This window comes from Vicugna pacos, chromosome 3 (genome assembly GCF_048564905.1).
Source record: "Vicugna pacos chromosome 3, VicPac4, whole genome shotgun sequence".
In the NCBI taxonomy this organism is placed as follows: Eukaryota; Metazoa; Chordata; class Mammalia; order Artiodactyla; family Camelidae; genus Vicugna; species Vicugna pacos.
In genome coordinates this window covers 73,209,924-73,231,344 of record NC_132989.1, presented here as the reverse complement: position 1 = coordinate 73,231,344, position 21,421 = coordinate 73,209,924, and the positions used below count along the sequence as shown (strand labels likewise).

Sequence of the window (21,421 nt, the reverse complement as noted above, 5' to 3'; positions counted from 1 at the left end):
CCCTGTCTAGGGAACTTTGCTGCTGGGGGATCAGGACACTTACGGCCACACAGGAGAAGGGACTTTACTGCTTAGTTCAGATCTCAGACTTTCTGAGTATCCACCCCTAGCAAGGGGGTTGCTGGGGTATATGAAATAGATGAGATCAATGTGATTAAGAAAAGCATATAATCCAATGTTACAAAGTCAACCTGTCAATGTATACATTCTAATCTTCCAAATGAAGCAACTTCAGGAGGAAAATTCCAACACTGTGAGTCTCTAAAACTGCACATTTTGTCTCCTCCTCCACGCAGATGTCAGAATAAAGCTCTGTTGGTGACTCCTGTGGTACCTGCTATTTCCCTGCTGAGCCAGTTACTGTGTCCTGGTGACCACGTCAGGTCTGTCTGGGAGAGCCTGTGGGGCCAGAGTCTAAACCAAGGCCATGCTTCCTTTCACGCTTTTCCTTGCCAGTTTTCTGTCCTCTTCACATGAATACAGGTGGGAAAGAGCCACATGGTTGACTTTACATTTCCAGTGAGGACCCTTTCTGCCCAAATTCTCTGAGCTTGAATGAGATTGGTCCCCTTTGCTTGGAAGAGGCTCCCACAGACCCAGTCAGCCAGGCCAGGCATCAGGTCTGGCCTCAGGCCACTGGAGACAGGGCTGGGATAGGTCCTGGACTAACTCTGGCTCCTGGGAATGACTGCAGAATGAGAGGTGAAAGGTGAGGGTGCTAGGGCTAAGAGGGCCAGTTGATTTCCTATAGTTCCTAATGAGACAAATGCAGTTTTTTTTTTCATTTAAAAAATTTATTTATGTACTTATTTTACAATATATATTTTAAAATTGAAATATAGCTTTTTTTTTCCTTTTTAAGACAAATGCAGTGTTTATAAGTCTCTGGATATTCCCAAATCACATGTGGGTCTTTATGAGACGTTTGAGAACTGTAGCACAATTAAAACCAAAATGGGTCTTTTTATATTGGATTATCAATTCATACACAAAAATCCAATTGAGAAAAAAATGTGCCCTTATTATATGAATATTTGGGCATTATTTAAAACTGTTGTGTGAAAGTGTTAGAGAACTAAAACATAACGTCTGTTAGTCTTTGCTTTGTGTTATGTGAGTGAGAAGATAGACCTGGCTTATCTTCTTTCCATGGGTTTGAGGACTTTGACTGTCAGAAAAAGGGAGGTCCAGCCCTGTGTCCTGTCCTTCCTCTGCTTCTTCCTAAAATTCTTACTGAAATTCTAGTTCTTCCACCACTGCTGCTTCAAGGACCAGGCACTTGTAGGAAGTGATGAGAACAGTAGGAGAATGAAATGTCTAGCTTTGTGAGTCAGGGAGGGATGTGGGGACACTGTCTAAATGAGGGGAGTGGTGCTGATGCTATGAAGGGAACAGGATGAGGATGGAGAGGGCAGAGGCTCTTGGATGATTTTTCGTGTTTAATAGATCCTCTCTTGACTCGCAGTTCATTAGGTCCTAAGCCCTAGATTCATATACGTTTATAGAGGGGGTGGCCCTGGTCCACGAATTTGTTGCATCTTTAAAAATAACTGGCTTTCAGACAAGGCTAATGTGTCCTATTGGAATAAAGGAGGAAAATGGGAGCTCCTTTCTCTGGAATTTCACTTTGGCCACTGTTACTTGTATATCCCCTTTGGAGATAAGATGCTATTTGCAAAAAGGCTGCCCAGACTGGAGAGAACTCTTCCAGGCTATAAGTGACTATGGCAATCCACAGCAGAGCCCATCCAAATGCAAATAGGTTCTGTTTTATTCTGATCTGGTTTAAAATGGCAGTGATTCCTACTTCATATTAGAGAGCTTGACTAGAGAATTAGTTAAAAAGAGACCTATCAGAACATAAGGCATAATTTACTGAGGTTTTTTGTGCATTTTATTGTTAAAAAGTTGTTTGAAAGTGCATGGCTAATGGTGTCTGGTATCTTTATACCACATGCTGTATCATACCGGAAAGCTACTTACTTGGAAAGGAATGTTATCACTAATTTTGAAACTGAAGGTATTTCGGTGTATGCACATTATTATTGTCTTTGTTTAATATTTTTATTTTTAGTTGTGACATAGTCTAAATAATTGCCTCATTTCAATATATTAGGAGTGACACACTTCTAATATAATGCTAAATTCAAAATATTTATTTTCAGCATTTGCATTTTCATTCTGTCCCCACTGACCTAGCAAAGCAAAGAAACATTGTTGAACAGAGACAATGTATTTTTTAACATAAATGGCAGAATTATGTCCCCCAAATCCGGAGCTACTTATGTACAATTTAATTTCCCCCTAATTTAATATGATAAAAATTTTCCCCAGTTTCTGACTTGTATATGTACATACCCCAGTTCTAAAATAGTAGTCTGCCTGCTCTAGAGTAAGATCAGTAAGTCAAGAGGTTTCAAAAAACATTGAGATCCATCCATGGACACTTTCCCAGACCTGTAAAACAGCAGTCCCTTTCTGCATAAATATCTTAAGGAGCACTGCCAATCCCTACAGAGGTCAAGGAGAACTAGATCTACTTCCCCCTGAGCTTCTTGAAACATAAACCAGCTGTAGCTGCTGCTAGTTATTAATATCTCTGTCATTTGACCGCAGGGTGCCAGGGAGAGCCCTAGGGGGTTAACGAACTACACCTAAAAACCAAATCCATGTTGGTGGTGAGAGCGTCAAAGGGAAGAGCAGGTAAAGGATGCCTTCCTCAGGACGTCATTTATCTTAAAATCAGTCCACTTAAAACGCTGAAAGTCCTCTGCAAAAAAATATTAACAGACTCCTAGAAAATCTGAATATGTGCCACCAACGTGCTCCACAGGGATCCATGACAGATGCAGGACTCCTTTGCAGAAGGCAGGAGAAGCTTGGCGGCAGCGATGATCTGGTCAGGGAAGGGAGTGTGGGAACCACAGGCCCTCCCCCTGGCCAGTAATCTGTGGCCACTCCCAGAAACCCAGCAGGTTAGAAGACAGTTCCCCACCAGGATGTGCTGAAACAATATGCAAAAATAAAGAACTGAAATTGTCAAAGTAGATAGCTATGGGAGAGTGCAGAGAGCATTGATTTGGAGTCTGAGGATCTGGGTTTGAATGCTGGCTTTGTGTGAGCAGATGTGGGAAAATGAGCAAGTTAATTTGGATGTTTGATTTTCTCATCCATGTAATGGGGGTTGGGGTATCCCCATGAGATTGTTGGAGACTTAGAGTGTGTCTGTGAAAGTTTGTTAACACTGGATTGGGTGGTGCTCTTGGTGGGTAAGAAAGAACAGATGGGAGAGGGGAGCTTGGGCTGGGGGTGATGATCAGTGGATTGAAGCCAACTGACATCATCTCTGTTTTCAAGCTGAATCTCTTGGTCAACAGTGACTGGCATCTGGGCCTCCTCAAAACCAAAACTTTACCCATTTACCCTGAGTTTGTCTTGTCACAGCAGTAAATGTGAACCAATCAAAGAGGCCAGCGGGTAAGGCCAGGATGAGTTTATTCAGTGCAGAGATCAGCCTTCTAGTTTAAGAACACTCCACCATCCTTTCTCTATGGCTCTTTCCTATTCCAGAGATCTCTTCGCACCTATGTTCATAACACAAGACTTTGGTTACAAAAGGGACTGAGGATTGGGTGGGGACAAAGGGGAGTGGGTGGTCTTATGAGCTATTTCAGCCAGCCTGTAGGAAGCTGAGGAGTTGCCCCTAGTCTAATATCAGAGGTCACTCTCCTGGAGACAAGAGGGCTTATTTGTCAAACCCAAAGCTCAGATACTGGGACAGTCAGTCAGTGCTGGGTCAACACTGGCAAACCTGCTCTTGCAATTCCTGCTGGACTACGAGGGCAGAGATCGGGTCTATTTGATTCACTGTTGGGTTTCCAGTCCCCAGCATGATGCTTGGTACAAAGTAGATGCTCAGTAAACTGCTATGAGATGAAAGGAGGAATGAGTGGTTTGTTTTTAAAGTTTCCATATGGAACTTTAAATGTTTAATTCTATTTTACATTATTTAGATGGTAAGTGACTTTTGGGGGACATCCTTAGTTAGCTCATAAGCACAATAATAAATTCTCAGGTAGTTATTGTGGGGAGAACCCAATATACATACATTGTGTGTGCTCTTGTTTGGTTCAGTTCCCAAGGGCACCAGTCTCTGAATTGACCCTTGGGTTCAGGGTAAGCCCTAAATCCTGGATATACTAAAACTAGGGTACAAGGTTCTGGAACCCAGTCAGAAAACAGATGCCTGACAAGTTCAATGGGAAATAGAGGACAGAAAGAAAGACCCCTGGATTGAGACGGTGAAACATAAACCAGGGGTATGTGGTCACCCTGCACTCTCCCACCCAAAGAAAATGTTTCACAAGTTAGTAGCGGTGTCCTGCTTTGTACTAATGTGCAGGTGGAGAAAGGGAGAGGTCTTAGAATAATCATGCATATTCATTGCTATAGTCAGAGAATATTCCAGGCTTCCTCGTGTATACTCAATCACCAAACCAAAAGGCTGTAAGTCAGGAAGCACATGAGTTGAGGAGGAAAATATTCGGTTGATCTGAGTTAGAATAATCTGGGACTCAGGATGTCTTCTCTAACAGGTATTATCCATGAAAGTTAGTTATGAGGAAATGGGGAATGAATGGATTTTAAAAACAAAAACAAAATCTCCTCTTTGAACCATAAAGATCAACTAGAAATGTAAAGCTTAACCAAGATGAAACTACATTTAGTTTGGGGAAAAAATTCTTCTAATAATGCCCTTTAATTGGGAATTCACCTACTGCACCAAAATATAAATATTCCCCAGATAAAGTTACTGGTATTTTGTGGTTCTCATTGGAACTGAAGGTCATTCCAGTAAGTGCTATTAGTAGAGTCGCTGTGAGTCAGCACACCAGGGGCAAATCTACTCATCTCCAGTCCACACTGATTTCTGTTTATCCTGAAATTCATGAAAGAATATATTCTCTCACATTCTTTACTCCTTAAGGGTTTCCAGTGTTTCATTGAAAAACATTACATTTTACTGTTGGAGATACTGGCGAGAGTGGCACTTTACCTACGTGGTCAGCCCTGGAGCTCTGCCCTCAACAAAAATGTAAGCAGGGAGAAGACATAACTTGAGGAAAAGTTTAAGAATAAGAAGTGGTGGTGAGAGCAGCAAAGTTGTGGAGGATAACAGGAAGGCAAGATGAAAAATATATAGACTGACTGCCAACCTCTCTCTGTTCATACAAAGGGATCTTGTTATAAGTTTCCTCCAAAGTGGGATTTTATTGGCTCACCTGGTTCATTCCGAATTTGTGATAACAGAAAGAGACTTTGAGTCTTAGAATGAAACATTCTAATGATTCAACATAATTGTCTTAATATAAATAGAGTTGTACTGCTGGGCTCCTTATGCAGATGTTTGGCAAGTAATGATTCAGTCTTGCATTCCTGCCATTGGCAGGAATAGAAGGATCTCTGTGTGCATCTGGTAGGGAGAGCAATATGTTCTAAGGAAATAAATGGTCTGCCTTTTCCCTCCCTAGGTTAGTGGATGAGGTAACCAGATGCCTGGTAGCCAGATCCCAGGGCCCCTCTGGATGCCCTTGTGACCCCTATTTAACTTATAAACCCAAATTCCTTGCATTTTGCTATTAATAGGAATCTGTCCCCCATGGCATGAGCTAAGTTTCCTAGGGTTGGTCAGAAAATATTAATTGGTGATGAGACTTGTTCACATGTGAAGTAGTCAGTTGAACTCACATCATTTATTTTTTTAAAGTTCCTAAATACCAACAAGATATAACATAAAGTCAAGTTTAGTTCTCCATTGTTTAAATTGTCCAAAATAAGTATGCTTCTATACCATTTACCTATAGATGTAGATGTGTTTTTAAAGAGCTCTTATTAAAACAACCGCCACAAATTCAGCTACTAACTTGAGTAGGTTAAATGGATACAGGTTTCATTTAGGAAAGTGCTTAATGGCTGGGTCTAGTTTCTGGAAAGCAGGAGTAAAAATAACTACTTGAGCACTGGAATAGCTGCTAGCATGTTGAGGTTATCACTGCCCTCGTGACTCATTTAAAGGAAGGAAATGATTTGGAGGTATGACTTAGCAATTCTCTTTCCCAACTCTCAGAGCTGATATACCTCTTGTAGATGGGGCTCCAGTTGGAATGTTAGACTTTTTCTCTCAATTTCTTTCTTATATCCTTAGAATATATCTCAGTTTTATTGTTGTTGTTGCTTTATGTTCATAGATCAAGTAAACTTGATACACCCATTTGCAGCTAAGCAAATATATACATGTTTGTTCAACAGCTTCATTTTGTCCATCTCTGAGAGTGACAGCACATTTGGTCTGGTGGAAATGTATCCAACCATATGCATATGACATATAAAGAGGGTTACTGGGTTTGAAGAATTTGATGTTCTAAATTCCTCCTCTATCCAAAGAGGAGACTTTAAGTATGTAAGATATCAGCTTGAGTTTTTTGGGAGGTTTTTTTTTTTTTTTGCATGTTTTCTATTCAGCAAGAAGATTGTGGGGCAGGGATTGTGCATTAAGTTACTCTTAAAGGTATTCTAATCTTTGGCCCTGTTTGCATGTTCAGCAAACAGTCTTCTACCATTGCTCCAACAGTGGACAAGATCATTCTGGTGATTAGAAAATATACTCCTAACCCCTGTCATTTAATAGATTGACATTCATGTCCATTGATAACTCTTGTGAATGAATCAATTCTTCTAAGACTGATTAACTGAGTGCTCTTACAAAATGGAACTCATGAATCTCCAAATCCACAGACCAAATCCTGAGTGATGGCAGCCCCACCAGCAGATGCTATCCCATGAAGTCTACCCGAGCGGCCAACTGCCTTCTTTCTCTGATACCTTTCATTCGATGTATTAGCCAGACTGTGCCAAGATTCTGCAGGGCAGGAGGTGGGAAAAAAAAAAAACCTCACCTACTGGACGTGTTATGGAAACTTAGAGGTGAATCTTTCCTTTCCACAATAGCTAGAAGAAAATCCCTCACTTCTTTGAAGTCCGTCACATTTGTCTGATGTTCCACTCATTGACTGGGTCCTATGCTGCTAGTTACATTTCTGTGTGGATGGGTGTCTTATATTTCTAACAGAATCTGATAGAAAGTCAGAAATTTGCCTGGTGTCTTATATATTGTTGGGATCCAATATTACTTGGGAATTTATTTGACAAATGCCATGTTCTAGCTTGCTCTTGCTCCCTGATCCCAGGCAGAATATTGCTGTTACCTGAAAGAAGGAATAACTGTTTTACTTGACCTGTCCCAATCCATTTCAAGCCAATTTCATATCCATAAACTGCCAAGAACATCTCCAGTGAGGAAGGGGATTTAGCTGAGATGTAGCAATGACTGGGGCTGTGCTTTTCAGAAAGCATGGCCCCCTCTGCTTTACACTGGCTCAGAATCTTTGGCCAGTATGTGCCATATTCCTTTGACTTGGAATTGAGAATGTCCTATTACACTGAAATAATAGGAATGAATGTGGGAGAGCTCTGGAAATGACCAAGGGAACAGTGATCAAATGCCACTGAGCCTCTGAGGGAGTGTGTCACCGTAGAGTACCACAAGCCCATGTCCTAGCAAACAATATCCCAGGAGGGCAGGCCACCACCATCTCTCTCACTTACTCAACAATTGCACATGACCCCATGACCCTCCTGGCAATCTTCATTTGCTTTGTGGAAATGCCCATCCTGACTGACAGATGGATCTGTGACCTCATCCTTTCTTTTTATTTTTATGTGAGTAGAATTCCTGCTCTATTTCTGCCTTCTGACGACTAATCACTCTTCATCCTGGATACCTTTTCCCCTTTATACTTTTTAGTTTGTGCTCTTCTCATTGACTTGCTTCATGTTGATTTTTCTATTGATTCTGCTCACTAAAATCACTCTTAGAAAATATATGTACTTATAAAATATGTAGACTTGTCTCCTCATGTATTTGTACCCATAGCCTATTTCCAAGAAATACAGGAATCTCGTAATATTAGTTGCCTCTGGGGAGGAAGACTACATAGCTGGTATAGGAAGGCTTGGGAGACTAGCAGTCAGATTACCAACTTTCGGAGGGACCATTCCCATCATAGTCTGTGGAAGGACCTCTGCAATTGTGTAGTTCCCCAGATGAAGAGAAGACTTAATTGTATACCCTTTCGATTTACACCTTCGCATACTGTGGCTGACTTAGCTATTCAAATACTTGCATTTAAACTATAGAAATAAATACTGTTTCAAACAGCAAACACTCAGATAAAATTAGTCTTAAGACCCCTCTTCCTTTTGAGTGCTGAAGAATTTTCTTAAAGCATCTCTTGGACTCTTCATTTTTCTACCCATGTCTTTTTTATGGCCTTGGCAGAATTTACCCTGGTTTGTACTTTAGGCATGCAGCTTTATGACCCAGGCTTCTATCATCAAAGAAACAAGTATAAGTAACTGCAAAGACCACATTAAGAAACTCAGATGTGTATAAGTCACAAATAAACTATGTTCAAAATTTATAGATACTGACAGGCATATGCAGAATAGATAAACAAGATTATGCTGTATAGCACAGGGAAATATATACAAGATCTTGTGGTAGCTCACAGCAAAAAAAATATGACAATGAATATATGTATGTTCATGTATAACTGAAAAATTGTGCTCTACACTGGAATTTGACACAACATTGTAAAATGACTATAACTCAATAAAAAAGTGTTAAAAAACTACATTCAACCTTGAAAGTTCAGATGAAGAGGAGTCTGATTTGAAGATTCACAGTAATAATAGAATCACAGTGCATATATGACTAATTCAGTTTCTCTGTTCTACCCACTCCTCAGTTTTTCCTTGGCTCCTTCCCCAGTTCTGAGAAGGAACTCTAAGATGCTATGGATGAGATTCTTGGATTTGGGGCAATGTCAGGTCCTCCCTCAGGGCCTCATGGTAATTAACTTAAAAGCTTCTTTCAGGCTAAAAGTCTGATCCTATTTCTGCCACTGCAGAGTCATAAAATGTCAAAGCACAAAGCCAGTTCCAGCTCTCAGGTAGAATTAGTGCCTCCTTCCTCTCAGCTCCCCTAGTCTATACCCACGCCCTTGATGTAGTTTCCTCCCAGATGTTGCAACAATCTGCCTCCCCAAACACTGTGGTCCTTTTGAGGTCAGGACGAATTCCCAAACTTTTCTGTGTCTTCCCTGCCTTGTACAAGGACGGGTACTTACTAACATTTCTAAGTGATCCATTTTCAGATTGCAATAATTTTCTAGCCTTAAAAAGATTTTATTCTGTTTTTAAATGTAATAATGTCTAATTATTTGTTATTGCTTCAGTGTATCTCTATTCTGGGATTTTTCTTTATCAGTTTCTCCTTTCTAATAAGTTCTCTCTCATCCAACCCAAATGTTAACTTCATGCATAGGGAAAAAAAAAAAAGACTAAAAAGACAGTTTGTCATCACCTTCCACCTTGACCATTCATTCTCTGGCGGTTTTTACAAAATCTTATTCATTGTTCCTTGAAAATGACTATTAACTTCTCTCCCTCTTCCCATTCCCATATCTAGGACTCAAGTTCAGGTGCCCACTGCATCACTCCTAGATTACTATCAAGAGTTTTCATCTACTCTTCCAGATCATCCTTCTTCCTTCCAAAGCCCTTGAATACCAATCCCAATTCCATCTTTTGAAAATTCCTCACTTTTTCTAAGACTCTGTTCAGGATTCTACAACAATGGTGTGTAGAGATGCTATGCAGTGTGTGTAGAGATTGCTAATTGCCACTATAATATCTATTCCCCCTTCTTCCTTAAGGAATAGAACCCTGGTTTGGCTTGTGGTGACAATGTGCTGCCAAAAAAACTTACTTTCCCAGGCATCCTTTCAGTTAGGGGTGGCCTTGTGCCACAGTTCTGGCCAATGAGACATAAACAGAAGGCTGCTAGGAATTTCTGAGAAAGCTTTTGTATTCCTAATGCAGAAAATATCCACTTTATCCTTTCCTGTCTCTTCTTTCTGCCTGAAATGTGGATATGAGGCTGGAGGTGGAGCAGCTTTATTGGAATTGTGAAGCAATAAGGTTAATGACAATGCCTCCCATAAAGTATGGCAGAGGGTGCCAGTCTTCTTGTTACTGGAGAAAATGAATCCTTTACTTGCTTAAGAAAATGTATTCAGAGTTCTGTGGCTTGTAGCTAAACATATTCTCCATCTGATACACAGAGCAAATCAAATGTAAATTCCTCTCCCTGACCTTCATAGTCCTTTATAAGCATATCCAACTCAATTCCCTTTCTCTCTGAAGCCCTCTCAACCCCAGTCAGACCAGGCTTTCACTCTTCTCTCCCCAGGGGAAACGAATTCCTACCCCTTTGCCCTTGCTTAGACTGGTTGGTCATCCATCCAGGAATATTCTTTCCATTGATCCACTTGTTCTTCCAGATTGACCTTAAATTCATCTTCTTCCCGGAAGCTTTTCTTTTCTATTCTTATGCCCAATTGTCTCTCCCTTCTTTCAAATCTTATTGCATCATCCCATGGAGCCCTGGGTTAAATGCAGTGTTTTTCCTTGTATTAAACTCTGATTATTTCAAACTTTGGTTTTGTTTTCCCAACCAGTTCACAAGCTGCTTTTAGCCTGGGATCCATACTCTTCTATCTCCATCATACCTTGCGTGGCACCAGTTGCCACGGAGATACCCAGTACAGAGCTGTTGCTTGGTTGGGATTCTCTTACTATGTATTGCTATATCTGCTTTTTAAAACAGATTTGTCTGTGGCTTTAAGAACACATGTGAATTTGGGTTGTATTTCCATCTGGTAAATTAATATTACCATTGGTTGCCAGTTCAGAATCAGTGTGAATTAATTTGCCATGTGGAGAAACTTGTAGCAGCAAACATTATTACTGGGGGTTCTTTCTTGTGAACATTATGTTGTATTCACACATTGTTGATAGCACACTTATTGGTATTGAGGATCAACCTCCAACCCCCTAAATCTGGGTTTTCGTTATCAAGAGGATGTGAGATTCAGACTCTTTGGTACCCATTTCTCTCTGTCTCAGAAGCACTACAAAGGCCAGGTAAAGGGCTCGACTTGGGTGAGAAGCCACACATCTGCTCTCAGGCACCTGCTGTGAGCTGGGGCAGGGTGGCAACGGTGGGCAGAGCCTGCCCAGAAGCCTCCTCAGAGGGCAGGATTCCTCTGCTGAAGGCAAAGGAAGAGAAGAGGGGAAAACATCACTGTGGATTAAACCTCTGAGGGCTTAATTACTCTTCTAAGAAACTGAAATAATCACAAGACATATCTTGGACAGTTCCGTGTCCTACCTTAGGCATTTCAACTGTGAAAATCAAAAAGGACGTTAGTGTGGGGAGGAGGTGTCCAAATTCAGAAATGAAGGTTACTGCAGCTTCTCGATTTTCCTCGCTAATTTTTCTTCAATGAGATATCACCACATTCATATCCTCACTTTCTTCCTCCCTGTCTCAAACATGCACGTGCATATGTGTACACATACAAGTGTTGCTATATTCTGTGTGTATATATTATATTAACAAAATAGCAGTACAGCCATTCTGGAAAACATGAAGGTAACCTAAGAAGTTAAAAATAGTACTACCATATAATCCTGCAATTCCACTGCTGGGTACATATAGAGAAAATTATTCACAATAACCAAGGTATGAAAACAATCTAAGTCTATCTAAAGTTATATAATCTTAAGTTACAAATATCCCCATCTTCCAGCTTTCTCTTTCACAGTCCGAGACTTATCTTCCCGGTAGGACTATCAGAAAATACTTGGGCACTCATTTATTTATTCTTTGTCTCGCCCCACTGGACTGTAAACTTCATGAGACCAGGTACATTGCCTATGCTCTTCACTGTTGTACCCACCTAGAAGAGTGCCTGGCACATAGTAGGTCAACACATTAGAATCATTTGGGAAGTTTTAAACATGTAACAGCCCCCGCCACATACCCCTAAAAAAATGCAATGCCTAGATCCCTCCCCAGACCTATATTGTATCGGGATCTCTAGGGGCAGGGCCCAGGTAAGGATCTAGTGCTTTTTTAAGAGCTCTGTAGGTGATTCTCATGGCTAGTTAAGGTTGAGAACTACTTTAGGGAAGTGCTCGATACAGAGCCTATACATTAAAGGAAGCATGAGTGGGCATGGGGGTGGGGGTGGAAGAGATTCTGATGGAAGACTCCCTGTGATTTGCAGTCATCCCTGCCTTTCCACCATCCACCTAAGCTCCTAGTGATGGGGTGTGGGAGTGAGGAGAAGATTCTTCTACATGCCAAGGCTGAGTTGATGAAGTACACCTATGGCAATGGCCATTCTGGGGTCCAGGTAATCCACAAAGAAAAGCATTCTAGACAGGTCATGCTGTATCTGGTTGGGGGCAGAGGGTGGGCACCAAAGTACACTTTCTGTACACATATGAGTCATAGGCCAGAGAACCTTCCCTCCACCCTTTTTCTCCTCTCAGGGCTCCACCCCACACCAAGGCCCTGCTCAACCACCTTGCAAGAAGCTGGACTGGAGATTTGCACTCACCCCCAAACCCCCACCACAGAGATGGTTCTTTTTGGCTCTTCTAACCTGCAAAGGTTGACAATGAGGAAGAGGATACAAGATTTTTCTCCCTGCATGACTATGATACTTCTGAAAGATTGAGCTGTGGGATTTTTTTTTTTTCACTTCTCTCTTGGAAATCACCTCCATATGCTGATTGGACTGAAGGATAAGACTTCTTCTTTACACTGAGAAAGCATTTCCCACTATATTTAGGAGGCAAAGTAGGACTGCTATTTTTTCAGCCTCCTTAATGGCTTTCAATGCCGTTTGTCAAGGTTGGTTTTCTTTAAAACATTTTAAAATTTTTCTAAAAATAAACAGCTAAATGTAAAATCTTCCCTTGTACTTTGATTGATGGTTCACACCTTTTGGAATATCTAGCTCATAGTTTTAGGAGGAAACAGCTGGTATTCTTGACATTAAATTCCAGTAAAACTCCTCATTCAATTCCCCCTCTCCCAGATAGGATACACAGACTATTGGGAAACGTCCAATGACACTGATCCAAATGTCCACATTTAGCGTGGAGGAAAGGTAGAGTATGCTTTTAATATCTGGAAGCTGAGCTAACGGCATTGAAATGACTGATCTTAAGAAAACATGATTATGACTAGAAAGGGTGACTGTTGTAGCTGCTGTGGATATTGGCATGGGGGATCTTTGAAACTAGGGTAAACAAACAGACTTTTGTTCCTGGGTCTGTGTAAGTGTTTCACCGCAAGGGCTTCGCTGTAAATCAATGGCATAAGCAGTAATAACGAAAGCTAGTGTTAACTGAGGACTCACCATATGCAAGGCTTAACATGGATTACCTGTTCAATCACTACTATTATTATCCTTATTTTATAGATAAGGAATTTGAGACATAATGAATATGAATGATTTGTCTGAGGTCACATGACCTGGAGGTAGTAACTGTTAGCCAGTGGTTGGCAAACTTTCATGGAAAAAGATTCAGAGAGTAACTATGTTTGGCTTTGTGAAGCCTACTATGTCCATTGCAAACATTCTACCCTGCTGTTGTAACAAAGGCCGCTACAGTCACCATGTGGACAAATGGGAGTGACTGTGTTCCAATAAGACTTTCTTGAAGATACATATATATTTATAGGGGGAGAGAAAGAGAAAGAGAACTGGAAGAAAAAAATTTAAAAATTAAATTAAAAACGGTTAAATTAAATTTAATTTTAAAAGCTAATGTATATTTGAAAAAAACAGAAACATGAACCCTTCATTTACAAAAACAAGTGGCTGCTGGACTTGGCCCTCGAGCTGTAGTTTGCTCGCTCCCGCTCTTAGTCATGATGCTAAGCTCTCTTGAGGCCTGATGCCGAGCTCTTTTACTTCAATAATCCTCTTTCAAGATCTTCTACATTTACATATGAGCTATGGCAAACACTCATTGAGCCTACTTATACAATGACCTACTGAGCAAATAATTGTGTTTTTTTAAATGAGTCATATTCTTTAGTGGCAGCAAGACTCTAAATGTTATGATGGGAAAGGGCTTTTGGATGAATGGAATTATTAGCTAACAAGGACCCTACAGAGAGGAAAGCCTCCATGTGCATCTTAGCTCTCAGGAGCTTGTAGGCTGGAATGGTGGGGGAGGAGCTGGGCTTTGCAGCATCCACTCAGTGCCAGACTCTAGGCAGAGGCTCTTCATGCTCCTTGTGTCCTCAGAATGTCTATATACCACTCCTTCCAAACAGGTTTCATAGAGGCCCCCAAAACACAATACCAACAAGAGAAGAACCAAAGAATATAGAGCACTATATCATTTAATTCCCAGATCAATCCTGCAAGACAGGCACCATTATTCCATTTTAGAGATGAGGAATACAGGCTCAGAAGGCAAGTCATTTGCCTGAGGTCAGAGAGCAAATAAGTGACTGAGCTGGCCTTTGACTCAGACATGCCCAATTTCTTTGCCTCTACGTCTTTCAATTGGCCATGCTGCCCCTTGGGAGTGGACTGCACACCTCACCTTACTTCATAACTCAATCACTGAGTGAGTTTGAAAATTCAGTTCAACTTCAAATTCTGTTTACTTCTAATCTGTAAAAATAAGGATAGGAAACCGTGGTATATGCTACTTGCTTGACATAGTTGATAAGATAGCCAAACAAGGTAGAGTACGTGAAAGATCCTTGCAGAGGGTGAAACTCTGCCAAGGTGGCGTGGTGGCGTGTGTCAGGGAACTGGTCAGAGTTGCGGTGAGGCAGCAGCCTTCACCTCGTTACCACACTGCTGGCCACTGAAAGGGTTCCCCTGCCCCCAGGGGACCCTGGACCACTGAATCATTCAGATTGTCCAAATCTGGGGAGGAAGTGACACCCCCCCAAAATCCCCTGAAATCATCCCAAAGCTCAAGAACTTGGAAAAGGTTAGAGAGTAGTCATCCAATTTCTATTCACATAAATGACTCTTATAAATGCACACGTGTCATTGCCATCCCTCCCCACACTGCCTTCCTCCCAAGAGAACTTCCTCCTACTTCTATTCTTCTAGTTTCAAAAGGGGCTCTTTATTCTCAGGATAAGTGTAAATCCAACCCTTTCTTCTAGACTAAATAGCCAACTTGTTTCAACGATGTGGTAGGGAACGTGGTGTGAGACAGCTCTCATGGGTCTTTGCCTCAAACCTGTGACCTTTCAAAACTCTTGGCTAAAAGTTAGAAACTAGAGAGGTGGAATAGCTCAATTACATTGGGGAAAAATTCCTGTATGTCAAAAATCATATAGAATTAAAAAGGAAATTGCAAACTGGAAAAATATTTGCAACACAGGACATGGAACTAGTATTATATAAGATCTTCTACAAATCAATCACAAAAGTGACTACTTACATTGGAAAACTGGGCAAACACCATCAAAAGGCAATGCACAAGAACAATTCTAAAGACAAATTAAAAAACTTTTTGGGGGCTAGTTTCAAGTAACATCAGATATCCAGCTCTTATGGAATCATCAATAATGGAAATGTCTAGACAAAACATACAGGATTATAGCTGGCATATTTAAATAGTGTGTGTGTGTGTGTGTGTGTGTGTGTGTGTGTGCACATGGGTGTATGTAATCTCTCTCGATAAACCTGCCTGAGACATTTTGGATGACTAGAGAGAAGGATATTGGAGATAAGGTCTGAGTCTCACCTAAGGCAAAATCACACAGGAGAAAAATCCATTCATGAAACATACTCATCCTAATGCAAATGATAATTCATGAATAGAGACTGAAACCAGTGTGAAGGATGTTTTCTAAATCAATATAAAAGTGTGCAGAAATAGCTGGATCTAAATTGAATAAGAATTGTATGACAAATTGATGAGGTAGTGAGAAAAAGCCAATTAGGATACTGATGGGCCTGTTCTGAGACTCTGAATGCTATAAGACCGAATCTAGAAAATTCTGGGTAAGGAATATTTCCATGGAAGGGTTAGCAAAAGAAATAGTTCTTTTAAGTGCTTTCCCATAACCTATGTTATGTTCTTCGGAGCTTGTTGACTTTGAGTGGTTGGAAATGACTTGATTTTGACTGTTCTCAGTTGCTCTATGGAGTTTGCTCTCTCTTTCTCCATTACCACCAACAGGCTGATTCTGTTAGATCATTAACCTTCTCTGGCTTTCTTATAAAAATGGTACATTTTATAATATCATTTAATAGGACATTTGAGAAATGGCCCCTTACAAGTTTCCATCTTCATTTGTGCTGGTTGAAGAAATGGTGAGGCTAACTTAAGACAGAACTAAGCACCTTTCTCCTGAAGGTCTCGCCTGGTAAGAGGTAGTTCATTTTGATCCATTTAATAATAACAAAAATATGAGCAAATTCAGTTTAGAGTTTAGGGAATTGCCTATAATTTCTAAAACCTTTGAGTTTCAGCTACTCTGTAGAAATTGATGGGAAATTCAGCATGAGTGGAGAATGCTACTTAGAACTTCTTAGGGAGAATCAAGCAAGCCACACTTAAGAGTGTCCCTTGGCATATCTTATTCTAGAATTCATGTTTTCTGAACTTCACATGAACAGTGTGTGGGATATTCAAAGAAGGAAAGAGCACCACAAAATTGATAGGTGACTCAGCCCTCTCGGTGCTGTCTAAGCTACTGGCAAATGACAGGCATAAATAATACAAAGCCCACACAGTGTCGTGGTTAGCAGAACAAGAAGAAAGTCGTGAAAGAAGTTGAGATAAGCTGGCTATTGATCAAGATGGGTTAAAAGACAAAATGAGTTGGCACCAGAATTAGATTAAGATAAGCAATGCTACACAATTTATTTTTAATGACCTTTAAATAATATAAATTCATACCATTTAAAAATTTAATACTGAAATGTTTAAAGAAGAAAATGAAAATAATCAATAATATCACCACCAAGAGTAACTGTGTTAATATTTTAGTTTGTTTCTTTAAAGTCTTTTTCTGTGGATGAATATATTTTCTTTTACAACACTGATTATTTATTAGATACCCCTATGCAATATACAATTAACTCTGCAGCAGACAACTTCGTGCATAAATCTTGGTTGAACGCCTATCATTTTCTTAGATTAGATTCTCCAGAAATAGAATTACTGAGTCAAAGCATATGAATTTTCAGGTCTTAATACATATTGCTAAATTGATTTCTGGAAAGGTCAACCTAATTTATTCTTAAATTACCCATTTCTTTAAATGTATCTTTTTACCTTCTATGGAGCCTTTCATTTTCCACTTAAAATTAAATAAGCTCCTAAGCTTGGTCCAACATTGTAATAGGAATAAAAAACAATTCCAGGTTTATTGAAAGAATTATTTTGTGATTTTGTGGTAACTTATACTGAGATAATTCTCAATTTTCTCAAAAGCTTTCATACCCATTATTACATTTAGTCCCCACAAAAAAATCCTATGAGATGTAAAGAATTAATTGTAGAATGTTTTAATCATGGGAGAGGGTTTCAGGCATTATCTTGTCCAAATTTTATTAATGTTTCCATCTGACAGAGGCACAGGGAGGATATGAGAGTTTTAAAGTTCTAGAGCCCAAGTGTCTGAAATCTCAGTACATCATTTCATATATCACGTTCCCACTGGATGACCATGACTCTATACTGGTCCCTGTAAGGGTTTGTGTCACTCCCAATTTCCTCCTCCCACTGCGCTGTTTTAACAATGGATTGGGAAGTACACCATTCGGTCTCTCTTTGTTATAGGGATATGCAAACAATTGGAAATCTGGACTGAGACTTACAAGCAAAGGCAGAGCAATCTTGACAAAAGCACTTTATCTATGATATGGACAATGACCTAGAAAAGGACCCTCAAGGGTACGTGGATGTCAATGATTCAACAGACTTGAGAGAGTCAGTCTGAACTTGGGGTGAACTTGATAAACCAAAGTGGTCAAGGGAAACTTAATGAGAACAACTCTAGAGTTGCAGGCTCAGCATATTTTAGTATCAGCCTATTCTGACCCTGAGAACTGCTGAATGCTGGAGTACGCTGAGACACAGGGGGAATTTTTTCCACTAGTAGTTCTCACCCGCTCATGTGATTTAGGTAGCATAGTTCTGTCAACAGATAGGAAGAATCCTCGGAGAGAACTGTCAAGTCTCCTTCTACCTAAAGATTTGGATATTCTTTGCATCTTTGCAGATTATCATCTGAATAATGCACTGTGGATTACAGTATATCGTGTGGGAGTAAAAACAGCACTCTGCTGATGTTCGATAGTCAACCCACGGTCTATCACAACCTCTGGTCAGTTGTTGCCTCATTTTGCCCAAGGGGTCAAATTTATTTTATTTAAAAACATCACAGTAGCACTTTCATTTATTTTGTGCATGTGTAATTTTAAATTCGGAGAAATCACTTCTTAAAATGCCTGACATTTAAGAAAATCTGGCACTGTATTGCCAGCACTGAAGCCAAGTACAAATGTGTAGAAAGTAGCACGGTTCAACATGTTAAATCTGCCAGATTTTCCTTAAAATTAACATTCATGCCATATGTTGGTACCCTAAACTCAATACTACTTTGGCTAATGAAAATGCAAGAGGAAAACATTCTCAGACTGAGACCTGTTCTCTTTCTTTGTAGACACTGCTTTATGTAGACATTAGCAATGATCTTCTTTGGGAGTGAAAATGAGTGCCAGCTCTGTAATTCTTGGTGAGAAGTCAAATACCCAAAGGCTTGCAAGCCAGAAGATGCAGTTTGTCAAGAAAGGGAACCTGAAGGTAATTGACCTTGCAAGATGGTCCTGTGTTCTCAATTTACTATTCAGCTTCTCACAATGCCTTGGGCAGAAACTTGGAGGTAGACTCCAGCCTCATCAACCATCATGATATTCAAGAGGGCAAGGTAGAGAGGAAGGGGTCAGAAATCTCTTACTGAACTTAAAGAGGGCATCACACCAAAAATTTAGACAATGACAAGTGACCTACACTCACATATCCCCTTGTGGGTCCCAGGTGCTGGGCCTCCTGTCCTTTAAGGTCACATTTCCTCTGACTTGTTCCTCTGCCCTTCCCCACCTCTGTAGCGTAAAGCATACAGCCTCCATGATGTCAGTGTCAGCAAGAAGTAACAGTCTTTGTGCCTATAGTTTGAGTACCTGCATTGTTTTGGGTTTGAAACGCGCTTTGTCTGTGTTTATATCACCATGTTCCCTGGGCTCCTGTGCGGCTGTGGCAGAGACTGGGACTCTCCTTGACACAGAGAGGGCACAGTCTTTTGCTTGTAAATATTGATCCTAAACCTGTACCAAAGGGAAGGACAAGAGGGCAAGGTCATGTTACCACTAAAACCACCAGACATTTAAAGTATGATGGGAATTTTGTGCCTGGGGCTTCGTTCTGCTACAGTATTAAATAAGAATGGTGTGTTCTCAAAGCTGAAGTAGGCTTTTACACCTGTACCGTAAAGGATACACAGTATTTAAGGGGAACATTTGAAAATCCTAGCAGTATAGAACTTAAGAAATTCTGAAAATCTAAGTTTTTAAAAAAAATTTTATTATGGAAAAATTCCAACTATAAAGCTGGAGAGAACAGTATAACAAATCCCTGTGTCTCAAACCAAGTTTCAATCATGCCCAAGCTTATTTCATCTATACCCACCCACTCCCCTGCCTCCCACCTAGCTTGATTTTGAAGTAGTTCCATGACATCATATTATTCTATCTATGCCTATTTCAGGATGTATCTCTTAAACATAAGCTTTTTTCCTTAAAACACAGCCACAATACTATACATAATAGCTAAAAAAAAAGGATCAATAGTTTCCTTAATGATTAAATATCCAGTCAGTATTCAAATTTCCTTAGAAAATCCAACCTTTTTTCCCTTGGAATGATAAACATTCCTGGAATTTTGTCAGTTTACTAGTGAACTAGTCAATTTTCCACCTTTCAGATATCATAGAAGGGTTTAGAAGGTTGGAAAGAAAGATCTCTTCGGGAGCTCCGATAATTAAGATAAAGAGAAGGAAAAACTGTTTAGACTTCCTTAACCCGGAGTCAGTGATTGTTAAGACTGAAAAAGTCGTTACACATTATCCAGCCCCACCACACTTCCTTATTGGAAACCGAGGCACAGAGCAGTAAACTGACTTCCTCAAATTCACGCAGCTAATTAACGACAAAGTATTCGATTTTAAAATTTAAAAGGCTCTATTTAACACATTATTTATTTTGTTTTTAAATTATTATAGAAGGGCCTCTATTTCCAGTGCTTTGGGCATGGATTTAAGGTCTGTGTGGCTGCTTTGATGGTTTAGAGCCGTGCTGTCCAATTCAGTGCTCATCAGCCACGTGTAGCTTTTGAGCACATAAAATAGGACTAATCTGAATGGTGACATGCTGCACATGCAAAATACACACTGGATTTCAAAAATTCAGTGAAGAAAAGGTAAAATAGCTCATTAATAAGTATTCTGTTCATTACATATTGAAATAACATGTCCAATTTATTGGGGTAAATAAAATAGATTGTTCAAATTGAGTTCCACCTATTTCTTTGTACTTTTTGAATATACCCACTGGAAAATATAAAATTACATTTGTGGCTTGCAATTCTATTCCATTTCTATTGGACAATGCTGGTTGAGAGACCATGTACTCATTGCAGGATTCCATCACTTCATTGCACAACCAGGCCCCAAGGCTGGAGCGGGCCAGGGCAGGTCATCTACCCCACCTGTTTGACAGTTAAGGTTGGAAGCTGACTCAACTATCCTATAGTAAATCTTATTTTTAAATACTTGTAGAAAAGTAAAATTTCTAAATTCCCCGTGGCTGCATCTAATATAACATAGGTGAGTTCTACAAGTTGGAGAGCCTTACCTCTACATGTGCAAGTATTTTAACTAGAAATTATTCTTGCACTCTCCCTCCATCAACCCTAGTGGCCAATACAAAAGCAAGTTCTACTTTGTTAATACCTCTCAGATCTCTACATATATCCTCATCGAGATCTCCAAGACCAACTGCCTGGTCCAAACAACCACGATCTCACCTGAGCCGCGGCGTTTGTCTCATAACTGGTCTTTCACACTGTTTGTTTTCCACTCTCGCAGTCCACTCTCCATGAAGCAGTGTAGTGAGCTTCTCAACAAGCATGTTTGGTCATTCCCCTCCTTGAAGGCCTCCCTCCAAGAGCTTCCCGTTTGTTCCAGAATAAAATTCAAAATCTGAACGTGGCCTTCATGCTCAGCGTGGTCTGACCCTCATCCATTTCTCCAGCTGCATCTCACCCGTGCTCCCCGAGCTCTCTGAATTTTACTCATATTGGCCTTCTCTCAGTTCCTCATCCCTACCATGCT

At 40.2% G+C, this 21,421-nt stretch overlaps 1 protein-coding gene and 1 long non-coding RNA gene across 6 annotated transcripts in view; one reads left to right on the top strand and one right to left on the bottom strand.

The window, feature by feature from the left end:
• The window catches only part of ZNF366 (zinc finger protein 366), a 269,574-nt gene that overhangs the window by 21,346 nt on the left and 226,807 nt on the right, over window positions 1-21,421 (bottom strand). The gene's annotated exons all lie outside the window — the stretch shown is intronic.
• On the top strand, window positions 16,284-19,477 carry LOC140695662 (uncharacterized). The gene is made up of 4 exons (XR_012071404.1): window positions 16,284-16,390; window positions 17,812-17,925; window positions 18,254-18,358; window positions 18,698-19,477. It is a non-coding gene; the product is annotated as an uncharacterized lncRNA (long non-coding RNA).